Source organism: Gymnoscopelus braueri, assembly GCF_963280865.1.
Source record: "Gymnoscopelus braueri genome assembly, chromosome: 24".
Taxonomy (NCBI): domain Eukaryota; kingdom Metazoa; phylum Chordata; class Actinopteri; order Myctophiformes; family Myctophidae; genus Gymnoscopelus; species Gymnoscopelus braueri.
Window position 1 is genome coordinate 28,013,300 of NC_137626.1, and position 16,248 is coordinate 28,029,547.

Here is a 16,248-nt window from a genome sequence, read left to right on the forward strand (position 1 = left end):
AAAGAACATTTAACTTTAATTACATTGAACAAGCAAACAAGTAAATACAAAATACAGATATAAGCTTCACTTTATTTAAGCGCTATTACATTTATTTTCCAAAATTAGCCAGCATTTCCCCCTAAAATGACATGCTCAAAATAGGGACGCCAGTTTGAAAGTGGTTAACAATCAGTACACATCGATTGCAAAATTGCCGACAGCTGTAAAGTAAACTATGTAAAATAATGACCGTTATATCAGCCAGAACGATAATATATGTCAGGCTCTTGTAATTAACTGACACAATGAGCTGGGTGGACACTCGGCATTCCAACATCGCTCGCCATTACAAACGACCAAACCCTCCTTATACCAGCACATCGTTTACCCCATGTCCTCATCTGCTCACTCTAATGCCGCTGGTGTCCCGTAACACTATGGCCGTCAAAGCCTCACTGACGGAACGCATTAATTACAGCCATCCGGAAAAAAGACGGCCGTGATTACAATTTCACACGTTTGAATGGAGCGCAGGGCCATTTTGCCGTGCGAGAGGAGGCGCCACGGCGACTTTTGGGAAATTCCTAATTCTCCCGGGATCCGCCAACAAACAGATACGTGGTTAACCGTATGGATGCTGACAGCTCTGGCGCTTAAGCGATTGCGCTGTAATTACATTGCAAATGGCCGTGAATCTGCATTCCTCATTCCTCACACATCTTCATTAGCAGAGGAAGGGGGAGAGGGGGGTGGCGAGCAGAGCGTCCGCGCCTCAGACGCGGGGACAATGGAGTGTTGAAGTTAATTCTTGGTGGGCCGGTTCTGTTGTCACACTGGACAACTTCAATTAAGCGATAGATTACGTTTTGTAAGGAATGGTTTAGCGCGTCTGGGTCCCTCGAGTGCTCTAATAAACAGCGGAATAGCAGCAGCCAGTGGACACCAAATGGACTTGAAAATAGACACAGACGTCTATATTTTTGCACTGCTGACTGCAACTTTGTTTTCTGAAAGCCAGGCCATTAGTGTTGTGTGCCTTGCTGCAGTGCACACAGTAACTCTCATGGTGCATTTCACTCGATTTAAGCTGCGTACTGGACATAGTGTCCTGTATGTCCTTACTGTTGTCTTTACTGGATGGTATTAAAACTCTGTAAAAACTTCAGCTCAGTTTTGTACACTTCCTGGGCCCCAGGGGTCACGTAGTCATTATATTTGGTCGCTCAATTTTGCTGCCTAAACTCTCGTCTCCCAAGCCTTTACCGCTATAGCCCTATTTCTGAGCCGAAACCTGCACTTAACTTCCTTCCTTTCAGCTTTAGGTGATTAGAGCCTAGCTTGTTCCATGTTTATTTAATAAGCAGTAATCATATCATTTGATAATTGCCGAACAAGAGTTCATGTATGGAGAGGGTGGTGTTGATTGCGGATGTCTGTTTACTTTAATTATGTGAGGAAAATACTGTGATAACTACTTTCCCCTTGGAAGATGACTGGGATTCAGTCTACCATAAAGGACACCGCCGGTGTTTTGTAACATTTGGTTCCCTTTACGTAATCGGTCATTGTCAAAGAAATAAATACAAAATTAACAATATTTTATAACGGCTCGAAAAAGACTAAGTTATTAAGACTGTAATTTTACAGTAGGAATAGTTCCATGGCGGTCTACTTTGTCCCCTCTCTTTTTCCCTCTACACCAAATCACTTTGTCTAAAATAGCCGATCTGCAAACTCACAATGCCACCATTGCAACACATCGCATTGTGACATTTTGTGAGCTTGTAGATCTGCAATTTTTTGCAAAATGTTCACCTATTTGTTTTCTCCGAATGTTTCCCTATTATGTCGTACCTAGAACAGGGACGCTAAGGTTCATGTGATTAATAAAAACCTGCTAAAGGGCACTTTTAACTGGCCACATAGTTACAGCAAGACATTTAAAGTGGGACCTTTTGGCGTTTGTCATTCTAAACATTAAAGCAGGGTTTGATTTGCTGGGGGGATCCACGCCTCTGCTTTTGATATCCCGCCGGTCATGAATTTTTATGTCCAGTGGGGATATGTTTTATCCCTGCTTCTAGTCAGACTGAATTAAATACATAAACATATCAGATAGTCTACATTTCTCAAAAGGAAATGTAGATACATCTGATATGTTTGATATTATGTTTGATAATATCGCAATGTAACAATAAAACAAATGAAACCACATTTACCATGGCGTCCCTATGTTGGGCAAACTTTGTGAAAATGTTTCAAAATATATCAATTTGTTTTTGTATTTGGAATGAAAAAAAAGATCAAAAATAGCAGATCTACAAGCTCCCAATGTATCACATATTTTTGCTACATGTCGTCCAAATAAGTATACAGGGCTTAAGAAAATGTCCTTTGTTTTTCTTTGTACAAATTGAACTCTGTATTACAGGTACCCTGCTGCTACCCTTGGCTTGAGCAAAGAAAATACATGTCAGCATGCATACTTCATTCTCTGAAACACAGAGTGGCCTAAACCTGAGTTTGACCTGTAATCTCTAAGATTATACTGGCTAAACTGGTTAAAGTGACCCCTGTCTGTCTGCTGCCTCTGCATCAACCACTGGTATGCTAGGCACAGACCAACTGCTGGATCCAGGGTGCCCTTGGCCTGACCTTCAGGGATCACAGCGGTGCAGCTAGGTGTAGATGTGCGAGTGTGTGTGCGTGTGCGTGTGTGTGTGGCGTGCGTGCGTGCGTGCGTGTGTCTGTGTGTGTGTGTGTGGCGTCCGTGCGTGTGGCGTGCGTGCTTGTGGTGTGTGTGTGTGTGTGTGTGTGTGTACACGCCCATGTCTGTACTGTGTATCTCCAGTGCCCCTTGGGGCAGAGACCAACCCCTATGAGCTAACAGAGGGTCAGGGTGCACAGCAATTAGGAAGCAGCTGGAATTCCCTAATTAGCAGATATATCAATTCTATTACTGTTGATATAGAGCGTGTACATCCAAAATAACCTTTGCACAACTGTCATGTACTTACCGCGCACTCCTATTAAAGCCTCACAAGGCCAGGCCAAATCTCAAGAGTTCCGTTTTGTTGTTACGAGATATTTAGTCTGGAAAACCTCCACTGAGATAAGATTGAGCCTGGCAGCTGGAAGCAGGACCAATCAACTATGGAGAATTTAGATGATAATGACAATGAGCTGCAATGTAATTTGAAAACGACGATGGATGCCCCTGGTAGTTTTAATAGAACTTCTGTTCATCAGGCTTACTTTATTGAAATATTAGCACAAAATAAAACGATTAATGTTTTCACTCTTCTCCCCCTCAATTAATTTCATTAACAAAAGCTATGACAAAATATGTTTGTCAACACACATTTTTCCCAGTTTACACCTACTGGACATGTGAGGTGTTTTCTGTTAGCCTGTACTGGGATTAGTGTGGTTGAACTGGACATTTGGATCTAAAACCAGGTGTTTAGTGTTAGGCCGTACTGGGATTAGTGTGGATGAACTGGACATTTGGATCTAAAACCAGGTGTTTAGTGTTAGCCTGTACTGGGATTAGTGTGGATGAACTGGACATTTGGATCTAAAACCAGGTGTTTAGTGTTAGGCTGTACTGTACTGGGATTAGTGTGGATGAACTGGACATTTGGACCTAAAACCAGGTGTTTAGTGTTAGGCTGTACTGTACTGGGATTAGTGTGGATGAACTGAACATTTGGACCTAAAACCAGGTGTTTAGTGTTAGGCTGTACTGTACTGGGATTAGTGTGGATGAACTGGACATTTGGATCTAAAACCAGGTGTTTAGTGTTAGCCTGTACTGGGATTAGTGTGGATGAACTGAACATTTGGATCTAAAACCAGGTGTTTAGTGTTAGGCTGTACTGTACAGTGCGGATGAACTGGACATTTGGATCTAAAACCAGATGTACTGGGATCAATTTGGTAAAAAAAATATTAATGGACTAAAACGAGATGCTCAACTTAAATGTGACTAAATAAAGGATGAGGTTGACCAAATTTGATCAAAACTAACAAGGGTGATTTAAAGACTGAGACTGAGACTAAATAAATAGAGACTAAATAAATAACTGAGACTAAATAAATAAAAAATAGCTGACAAAATTAACTATTCTCCCAACTGGGTCTGTATGAATTTGATTTACCAGCTGGCTCTGCTGGATCAACGTCTTAACAGTTTGCGGATTACATTACAGTACAGTCATTTAGCAGGCGGATCTGACTGGTTAACCCATTAAAACCTGGGAAAGCATCTTTAGGTTTTAACAACTTGAACCATTGTTTTATACTTTGGCTATTCAAAAATAGAAGATATACAAGCTCAAGCTATGAGCTTATAGATCTGCTATTTTTGAAAAATCTTGAAAATGTGTGCAAGTCTTTGAATATTTTTTTTAGAAGAGAACGTTTTTTACTCAAATCTTTGCTTCTGGGGGTCCCTGGTACAAAATATTTTGAGATGCGGGTCTGCGGCCAAATACATATAATTTTTGGGGTCCTTGACATGAAAAAGTTTGAGAACCACCACATACTGTAGGTTTTTCAGAAAACTGTAATGATTCAGAAGACATTTGTAGAATCGGCCTCAGGTCTTAATGCTGATCCAATGACATGCAGAGTCAGTTTGGTCAAGGCCCACCGATGACAGACACAACTGGCCTTTATACCTATTGAGACTTACCAGCCCACAAAGAGTGAAAACAACATTTGCGAGCCAGCTTTGCAAGGCTACTCCCACCCAGGAAACATTGTGACAAACAATGGTGTTTTCTTTTTAAGTTCCTTATCCATGTTGTCCTACCCTACAATACATCGCCGGCCTGTGGAAACAGTAATGGGAAAAAATAACAAACTAAAGAATCCAAACCTTGGAGGCGAACTTTGCTTTCAGAAACTGTTCCAATCTGTGCACAACCCCCTCCTTAAGGCAGTGATGTGTCTCTTCAATTCACATCAGGGCCTCTTTTTTTTTTTGTGTCCGCAGGGCTTTACCTGTGATCCGAGCCCGCTTGGAGCAGCTTGATTTCCCTCCCTCTGCCTCCGAGCCAGGCTGTGAACTTTCAAAGGCTGCCAGTAAAGCTGCGGTGAAACTCAGAGAGAAGGCAGAGAAGAGAAGGGGTGTTGTGTGGTGGGGGTGGAGGTGGGGGAGGTGGGGGATGTGCTCTGCAGTACTGGTTTTTAGAGGCTAGAGAATCACGGATAAGAAATGGCGGATTGACAAGGCCACCCGTGTCAGGGAACGGGAGCCGTTTGCGCACAGCAGAGGCACGTACCATTGTGGGAAGAGACAAGGATGCGTGGGCGGCGTGCACATGTGCAGGCGGGCTGAGTCCCGCTCACATTCACGGGCGTCCAAGGAACGGCACCGAAAAACCTTCCCCAACTTCCTGTGCGGTAAGTGATATCCACTCCAAGCAGCGCTCTGTTGACCCCCCGGTTGGTCGATAAGGCCTGTACCTCCCTAACCCAAAACCCAAAAGGATAAGCGACTACATGAGAGAGAGAGAGGATGAGAGAGAGAGAAAGAGAGAGAAAGAGAGAGAAAGAGAGAGAAAGCGAGAGAGAGCGCCACGCTCTTCCTCGGTGACGGCGGGGCCCCCGTTTTTCTCCGAGCCGGCGGGTGATTGACAGGAGCTGACGATAAAGGAAGGGAGGAGCGGCGCTGAAGTATAAGGGGGGCCTCAGTGATGAAGTGCTCGTGGGGAAGAGTAGCTATTGAATCCTCCTTTTAATCTGTCTGTCAAGGTTATTGAAAGTGCCGTCTTCGTTATTGCGTGCCAGCCTTGGACTTGTGAGGGCTATAAGTATGGTAGAGGATACACACGAATAGGCCGCGGTAGAAACCATCAGCACATACTTCACAAAAAGATGCACAGAGAAGCACACATACACAAAAGCATTTAAATCCTGATTTATACTTAAGTTGCACGCCGGTGTCGCGCACTGGAAATAGATGATCTACACAAGCTCACAGCGTGTCGCGATGTGAGCTTGTAGATCTTGCTATTTTCAGTGCATAACCAAGTATAATTCAGGCACAAGGAGGACTGCACACAGTCAGACGCACACAAACTTGCACATGCATACAAATAAGATGCACACCAACACGCTGACGTGTACGAATACACGTTACATATGCACACAATCTACGATAGAATACAAAATACCTCATTATGTTGCAGTCCGAGTCTATAAAAAGAATTAACAATGTGCTCTAAAATCTCCATCAGATCACACTGAGTGTTACAAGGCAGACAGGCTGCAGATTCACACCTCTTTATTTTTACACAGCCAGGATTTACGACACGCTCCTGGTCCCTTGGCCCTCCCCGAACGTGTGATACTCCCCGATTGCCCTTTCAACTTTGCCTGCAACCGGAGACTGCTCAATAAATAATTAAATAAATAAATACTTCCAAAAATGTTAATAAAACACTTTTTGATAGATAGATGGACAAATAAATAAATAAATGCCCCCCTTTCAATCGATGTCCGTCAACGGGCTCAGCAATAAGTTGTCAATGAAATCCTCATTAGGATTCAAGTGCTTTTTGCAATGATATTGTAATGTACTGTACCGCCATGACAGATGACTGGGGTGAGTGGCAGCCGAGAGCTCGTCACCCGTGTGAATTTTAATCGAGGAGAGGGGACAAAGTGTCAGGCTGCTAAAATTGATGTTTCGCTGTCCCTACCACCTCTGTGTCCTTGCTTTGTTGGATAATCTTTGGAGTATGTGTACGCCAAAAGGGGAAAAAAAGAAAAAACATCACGCTGTCAGAGAAGGAAAAAAATGGAACATGTTTATGATGGACAGACCCGACAAGAATGAACACAAAGGCTTACAAAATAGAGCGGTGGTGACTTGCACCCTGCTCTGCTTCTGGGTTCTTTTCAAATCCAACTCTTAACTCTCCTTTTATCACGCCTTTACCAATGCTCCTCCAGTTCCCTTCTACTGCTCCCATGAGAACCCAATAAAAACACACTGCAAAATTACGAGTGTTAATTTAAGTCTGTAAGAATGGACCTGCAATGCTTAATGTATCCCTTTGATGCAGTTTTAGCTAAAGATCTACAGATTGTTTTTTTTAAAGACCACATTTACATAGTCAATGGGTCCTATTGTTTATCTTTGCAACGCCATTGGATGGTAAATGTGTTTATACTGTAGGTCTGGCCCTGTGGCCATGAACTCACAACGCGCAAACACACTTTTTAACGCCATTTTGAATTTTCTGGAAAAATGGGCAGGTCCATGGGATATATGCATGAAAATAATTTAGGTTTAGATATTGGTTAACAAATTTCAAAATTATTAGAACATTGAATTATAGTGCATTAGATATAAAATCTTACTAAAATCTTTGAAAACACTCATCATTTCTTCATCAAACAGCCTCCTACAACAGTTAAACACTATATATCTTGGCTTTACAACTCCCTCATGACATAGTATTTAAATCAGGCTAAAGGGGCTCCCTGGTGTCTCGGCCAGTTCGGTGCACTGACCATGTGCTACTTGTGGGTTACAAGAACCCGGATTCAAATCCAGCTCCCATCTTGTCTCGCATGTCTTCTCTATCTGCCCTGGGTTTCCGGTTTCTAGTCTTCATTCTCTTACTGTGTCTAAAGAAAACGCATTGCAATAAGACATTTGAGCTTGTAGATTGGCTATTTTTGCCATTTATAATAGTATAGGGCATTTTTATTTGTCATGCAACAAAGTAAATGGGGCTTTAGTGGTTAAAAGGATTTTGCTGTGTAGGTACAACATGGGCTAGTAGGGGAAGGGTTAATTATGTACAGGGAACCCTCATTTGACCTAGTGGGCTGCCCTTGCCTCTCACCAGATCGACCCTTGACCCCACCCACTGCTCATTACAGCAACCGTAAAAAAAAATGCAACAACAAAAACAAAGCCACATTTTCTTAAACATGTGGCTTTGCGCTACTACCAGGATATACTCGGTGTGATATTACATTTTATACTTAGACTTGCAGTAATCAACAAAATCGCCACCTCTAATCCCCAAATCTCCAGATTGCATGAAGCCATCCAAAAAATAATAATGAAATAAAAGAAGAGAATGTCATTTGGGCAGTGGTGAGCACAAACTTCCTGGGAAAACGGCCATCTAAAGCGTGTCCATTTGTAATAACCCATGCCGCACACATTGCATGGTCAACCAAATGGAACTAAACGTAATTAAGAGCCGCTCAAGGTTAATTTGGTCAGTAATGGTATTAAGTGTGTATGGAGTAGCCCTTTCTCTAAATACCAATCCATTACATCTGTGTTATTAAAATGATGATATCCAAATTAGATGAAGCAGATACACATTAAAAATAATTAAGAGATGGCTCAGTGTGTTTCTCTTACTTTTTGGCGAAGCGAGAGCAGTGGCAATCAAGGTGAATTCAATGTTTGTTATCATTGATTTTCCTCCAAAACTGATTCCTTGTTTCGACACTGCTCCTTTTCATACTGTAAGCCTGCTATTAATGCACGTTGGTTAATAATCTATCGTTCGAGGTCAGCTCATTTGAAAATCGCTTAAAAAAGGCTCTTTTGGAAATAAACTCCAGGTAAACCATGCATGCTGCTCAAAATCTGGCCCCAATCCAAGACACATAACCTCCTATTCCGCCATTCATTTGGTATTGAATACTGGGCTTGTACTACAGTACGTTGTGTTGTTATCTCCTGCAAGGATATCTTCAATCAACAGCGTTGTCAGTGATAACCTTAGCATGAAGCTCCAATTGTTTTCATTTTCTTTTGTATCAATGGCTTGTATTGCCTCATAGTTGATGCCCATTCCACATACCAGAATAATGAACCGTGTGAAGGACATAAAATGTCTTCTTTTAGAAAATAAAAATAAAAATGCATTAACTTCCCAAGACAAAGCTCCAATATTTCAGGCTCTGTCCCTGAACCAACCGTCAGTATAGCGATCACAAAAAGACATTCCAGAGCCTATTGTACATGAATAATCTTTTATTATCTTTTAGATAATAATCTATTAAAATCTCTGTATTTAGTTCCAGGCTCCTACGCACACCAATTCTATGGTAGAGTTTCTCTTTACAAACTGTTAGTCCTTCATAGCCTATAACATGTGTTATCAGTCTGTAAACATTTATTTGTATTTACTAATGCCAAATACTGTCAAGTTGATTGTCTTTTGTTCCTCCCCCATGTAAAGCATCTTTGGGTACTTAGAAAAGCATTAATTTGGAGATAAAAGCATACATTTTAGATATTATTTCATTATTAAATACAATATAAAAAATATGTTTTAGGGTATATAATTTGCCTTTGAATTGGAAAATCATTGCCACAAAGTACTGATATAGTACTAATCTAACATTTGTTGGACTATTGAGAAGTCGGACTAATGGGTAGCCCCCTACTGTATACTGAATTTATAAAGGAGGATGGTTAAAGCCATGTGTAAATTTACCCTTTTATTCTCCCCATGTTATTTATTCTCCCTGTAACGGCATGTATTGACTGTTTTATTATTTTATTACTACAACCTTTTCAACTGTACTTTACAAATCAATTTTTATTTGATTTGTCCATCCAAGACAACTGTATGTACTGTACTGTATGCAATTAATTATTTTTTTGGTGAAATGCCAATTGTGTACACACACACACACACACACACATGCTCACCCGAACCCCACTCACCCACCCACTTCATCTTTGCATTGTTACATACGTATGTAAGCTAGAAGCTCCTTGCAGCTCTGTGTTTCCGAGTATATTTGTCTACGTGTGTGCAATCTGTGCATGCGCTCGCATGTGTGCATGCAACAGGACCGTGTTTGCCAATTAAAAGGTGCGTGCTCATGGCGTTTGTGCATGTGTGTATAACCCCGGCGCGATTATCCGAGCATATACTGTATAATCACACGTTGTGCACGCTCGTGGGCCTGTGCTCGAGTCTGTCGGGGTATACGTATATATATATTATTATTCTCCTGAGAACATTCCGCACATATAAACAGTCTTCAGAGAGTGTCTCAAATTAGAGAGAGAGAGAGAAGAGCTGTGGCAACTTGGCATCCCTAATTTAGGCATTTCAACAACAAAAAAAAGGAGAGAAAGAAAGAAATTCTCCAAAACACCCAGATTAGCCGATCTACAAGCTCACAACACGCGTTGTGAGCTTATAGATCGGCTATTTTTGCCAAGTGACACCGTGGTACGACAAAGTTAACCGCTATTGGAGTCCTTCTATACGAGACGTGGATGTTTCTGCGTGACTATGAAAAGGACAATGCCACAATAGCCTCCAACTGCACTCTGACAGGCCAATTAATGAGCCTTCATTGAGGAGCGGTCGTTACGTAGGTCACCTAAGAAGTGTAATTAGAATGCATTGTAGAGTCTTATTTTTATCGGGGATGGGGGGTGGGATGTGGAGAGAGAGAGAGAGGGGGGGGGGTTAAATTGAAGGAGGGATTGCAATCAATGCCAGGTCGTTTAAACAATGGCAGTTGAGGGGAGGGAAAAAGTAATGTTAGTTGTTGTAGACTTTGCGTCCTCCCTTAAACCACGAGTACCACGACAGCCTATACAGTATGTGCTCGTATCCGCACACGAATGCACGCGCCAAGTGTGCACGCACGAACGCACGCACACGCACACGCACACACACATTAATGTCGCCCATGAGGTTTGATAGATGTGTCACGTTGGGGATGTGAATGGGAGCCAATTACATTTATAATGTCAGACACAGCACAGAAATTAGCTCTGGCGTTATTATGTGGAAGCTAATTGCAAGGAAATGCTAAAATGATTTAAATCACGGGAGCTATTTCGAGACATTAGGCATTTTGAAGATAGCCGCAGCACTAACAAGTTGTACCACCCGTTTTATAATTACATTTAATAGGTCGTCTTATCAGGGCTATGGAAGTGGATTCGGATTATCGCCAGCTGGACTAGACCGAACGAATGAAATTGTATTTTTTCCTCCCCCCTTTAGTGATGAGTGCCGACCATCCTGCTCATAGGAGAGAGAGAGAGAGAGAGAAAGAGAGAGATAATATTCTGGGGGTTAAACTCTTGGATTGCCTCTTCAAAAGGTAAAATGGAGCCGAACGTCATTGGTGGAGGGCTGCACTTTTGTATTTTCAAGCAGGCGCGGCTGGGAGGTCTACCATTGGCATTGACTGCCACTTAACACCTTTTTTTCCCGCTCATGCAAAAGATTTCCTCAACTATGAGCGAACACGTATCGTCACCGTCGGTCAGAAACCTTGTATCATATTTAAACTAATTTGTAAATGAACACCCTACTTAATTGTACAAGAGTGCCGGACAAAAGGAGTGAAAATAGCAGATCTACAAGCCCGCAGCGAGTTGTGAGCTTCTATATCTGCTATTTTTGAGAATTGTTTAAAACCAAATACAGTGAAAGTGGTAACGTGTGTCTGAGTTTTTTAAATATTTAACCAATGAAAGTTATTAACAAGAGCTTGTGACTAAATAATAACTACATTGGATGAATTGGAACATTACATTTCCTGAAAAGTAACAGTTTTGGACATACAAGTTTTCTGCCCGACACCGACGATATACCAGGCTCCACTAAGAGAGTACACACACACACACACACACACAGCGTGTTGCTGGGTCCGTCGTCAGAATTGACCCCCATCCGGCGGCATTGACCCCGCCATTGTTGGCACTCTCGGCATTCAAATTGTATGCTAATAAGTAATAAGGGCAGGGAGGAGTGTGTGTGTGTGCGTGTGGGTGTGTGTGTGTGTATGTGTGTTAGGGGGGGTGGGGGGGGGGCTGTGGGAGGGGGAGGGGGAGGGGAGGGGATGGAGACGCGTGCAGCAAGCTTGTGTTTGCCACAGCCGCTTATTAGAGCTTCAACGGCCCACCCACCCATCCCAACACTTCAACAACACTATGAATTATATATGCCTTTACAGAGAGAGGGAGAGAGAGAGAGTGAGAGAGATGTGGAGGGATGTGGCCTGAATGAGTTGCATTGTGGGTGGGTAAAGGCCACCTGATAAAAATAAAAATAAAAAAGGTTCTGGCAAGTTCAATGTACACTTCAGGGAAACCTTGACACGATGTGCTTCGAACTGAGGATGGAGGGGTTTTACTATCCTGTATTTTGGCGCCAACAGAGAGAAGGCAGGGAGCTGTACAACTGTTCACACATGCAACGCTCACGTGCATGCACAACGAACTCTACACTCAGGGCTGCTTCAAGTATAGGAATTGGGAGAAATGAGAGAACGAAGGAGTGCACAAGTGCGTGTGTGTGTGTGTGTGTGTGTGTGTGTGTAAAGGGCAGAGAGAGAGAGAGAGATAGAGAGGGAGCTCGTGTTTGTTTGAAAGAGTGCAACTGTGTGAAGACTTGTGCGTGCTTGTGGATGTGTGAGAAAGGCAGAAAAGAAAGAAGTAGAGAACGCAGAGGGGGTCAGAGAAAGAGCGTGCATGGGTGTGTGAGTGCGACGTGTATATGTGCAGGAGAGAGGTTGTCTCTCGAAACTGAATATGCGATATTGTTTGTGTGTGTGTGCACTGTATGAGTTCATGTGTGTGTGTGTGTGTGTGTGTGTGTGTGTGTGTGTGTGTGTGTGTGTGTGTGTGTGTGTGTGTGTGTGTGTGTGTGTGTGTGTGCTGTGTATCCCTGTGAACCGCTGCTAGCCGGGTAGATCAGTATTCTGCGAGTGAAGGACGGCGAAGGGGCTTAGGGCTCTCCATCCGCAACACCTGAAAGCCTTACCCACAGGTGTACCATCAGCAATATAAGCAATAGGCCCTTCATCTCTAAGTCCACATCATCCTGTGGGCCAGCCGTGAAGACCCGGGGTGCCGCGCTGAGCTTAGGAAGAGATTACTGCATGGGTCTCGCTGAGAAAGAGATGTATCATTCATACAGGAACATCTGCTAATGGTGTAGGATATCTGCAGGACGCAGTAGCTGCTTAACCTTCTCTCCGCCGGTAATTCGCCCTTTAAGTCAATGCAACACGTTTGTCATTTTCCATAAGGTGTCTGCCAAAAAGAACTGTACGGCTAATGTATTGTATGGTTTCATTTTGAAGGATAAGAGCGTTACAGGATACTCCTAGATTGATAGAGATAGATACATTGAGTAGATATATAGATAGAGAGTGCTGCTCAATGCTTTTAAATTAAATAAAGATGTACAGCATACCACAACCCGGAATACATTACTTGTTACCTCGTAACTGAGGACTTTGCAGTGTCATCAGCGTATAGATGTACTGTAGATATGAGAGACGATAAGTACCAGAAAAATCCACAGCGTTGGTGGAGTGTAAAAAAATATGGGGTCCATTCTGGCACTCTTTATGTTAATTTAAAACCGGGAAGGAATCCGTGTTAGATTTTAGCATTGGCTATTCAAAAATAGCAGATATACAAGCTCACAGCGCGTCACTTCGTGCCGCACTGCGAGCTTGTACATCTGCTATTTTTTTACATTTTTGAAAAATCTTGAAATCTTGTGAGAACTACTGATTTAAGGCCCGTTCATAGTCCCTAGATGGGTCTAAAACGTGCGTCAGGGGGTGAGGGATTCCGTCCGTTCTTTACGGAGGCATGCATAGTCGCTCACGTTATTTAGGGGTTATTTTATTTATTTTAAAGTGTACAGGCGTAATACACCTATCATCCACTAGATGGCCACTAGTATGTACCGCCGTACCCATAATGTTGCCATGTCTACTTATTATAAGCGACTTTGGGCTTATTTTTCTGTAAAGTTGCTTGTAAACAAACAAGCAATTTTGTATTGGTGGTTGCGGTTTTATTTGGGCTTGTTTCTAAAGTGTAGTTGCTTATTTGGGCCAATTATTATTTAAACCAGTGATTCTCAAACATATATTGTAGATCTGCTATATCCTAGTCGATTCTTTTGGGCTTGTTTTCATAGACCTGGTTGCTTATTTCTCTCACAAAACCTGGCAACACAGCCAGCTGCTGGCATCAGCGCAGCTAACAACATGAAGCTACCATTGTAGCATCTAGCCAAAACAACGCAATAAAAGACACAAACTAGTCCACAAACTAGACAAAAACAATGGTTGTCTACAAAACGTGAGTTTCGACCCCTCCTGCACTGTGCTATATATGCTATATATTGTCACAGACCGTGGATCGACGGGTCTATACTTAAGTACATTTACTCAAGTACTTCCACCAACCAACGTGGGTCTTTTTTTTGGAGAAAGAGGGCCCGAGGAAAACTTTTTTTCCTTATACTGCCAACGGGTTCCACTGGTACTACAGCCAACGTACAAACGAACGTACGTCAGCCTGACGGTGAATGTTGACTGCACGGACGGAAATCCTGGAGCCGTAAGTGACGGAGGGGGAGACAAAAACGACGACGCAAGGAGCGCTGGCGCTAGTTACGTATCCTTACGTCCGACTATGAATGATACTTTAGGAGGCATTTGTAGAATCGGACTCAGGTCTTAATGGGTTAAACTAACACTTTGTGCTCTGTGTCAGTGTCTGTCTGTCTGTCTGTCCTTTGCATATCTCGAGAACCGTTCATCTGATCGACTTCACACTTGGCGGTGGTATTGCTGAGGACCCAAGGGAGAGAGAATTGATCAGTGTGATCAGATGAGTGCTTCTAGAGAATGCGCCAAGAAGCCATGTCACGGTTCTCGACAATACTGCACACAACATTTTGGGGCGGGCTAAGCAATCGGCCCGCTCTGAATCATTGGTCACGCGCTCTACAGGCACACATTCTGAATAGCCATGGCCTGAGCGGGCACTGCACTATAGTACACTGGTTCTCAAGGTGGGGTCCGGGGACCCCCAGGGTTTAACCCATTAAGACCTGAGGCCGGTTCTACAAATAAATCGTCTAAATCGTAACAGTTTTCTGAAAATACTTATGTTGCGATGTCAGTGGTTCTCAAACTTTTTCATGTCAAGGACCCCCAAAATTACATGTATTTGGCTGCGGATCCCCATCTGAAAATGTTTTGTTTCAGGCACCCCAAGAAGCAAAGATTTGAGTTAAAAATGTTCGCTTTCAAAATATATATATTCAAAGATTTGCACAAATGCTCACGATTTTCCAAAAATAACAGATCTACAAGCTCATAGCGTGGCACGAAGTGACGCACTATGAGCTTGTAGATCTGCATTTTTTTTATGAAAGCCAATGTGCTATATATACAGTATATAGCTAAAACCTAAAATGACACAGATGCTTTCCAGGTTTTAATAGGTTAAATTAGGTTTAAACAATTAATCCCAGTTTTTTTCCCCCAGTTAATCAAAATGACCAGATCTAAAAGCTCACAATGCAGCGTGTTCTAGAGCTCCTAGATCTGGTATTTTCAAAACATTTGGACAAATCTTCACTTACGGGGGTCCCTGGCCCAAAGTCTTCAAACAATTTTGAGGTCCTTCGCATTGAAAATGCTTGAGAACCACCGCACTACTAGTAAAGATAGACAAAGGCTGGAAGAGTTTAATGTGTATGTCCATAGGTAGGGATGTATCTAAATTATGGAGAAAAACTGTGGCACCGTCAGAGATAGTGTTCCACCGACGGTGTGGGACGAAGCGAGGCAAGGTTTTATTTTTGTGCTGCAAAGCGGGGCTCGGTAATGAGTTGGCCTTGATTCCAAAGCTTCAGTAATCATGCTCTGTCTGCAGTTAATTCTATGTTCCATTATGTGCTTACATGCACACCGACTGCTCACACACACACACACACACGCATGGATTCACGCTCAGTGACACACATGCACACAGACATACACACATAATGTCCCTTTAACTCACTCGTCCCCGCTGCGTATGCCTGTATATGCACGTACACCAACACACGGACATTATGCTCGTTCACACACACACACACACACACACACACACACACACACACACACACACACACACACACACACACACACACACACACAGCTTAACAGATCAAGAGCCACATGAGGAGCAAGTCTCTCTCTACCTCTCTTTTCCTTTCTGCCTTATTTCTCTCTCTTTCCTTCCCTCTATGCGTCGTCTGTCTCTCTCTCTTTCCCCCCCTCTCTCTCCCTCCCTGGCTGTGTGAGTCATTAGCCATTCCAGACGCAGGGTGATCAGCGGAGCCGAGCTGGCCTGAGACAATTAGAGACCCCAGAGGTGGTCGCACATCACAATGAGCCCCGCGGCCATGATTAAAACATCAGCCACTCTCCGTGCACTGC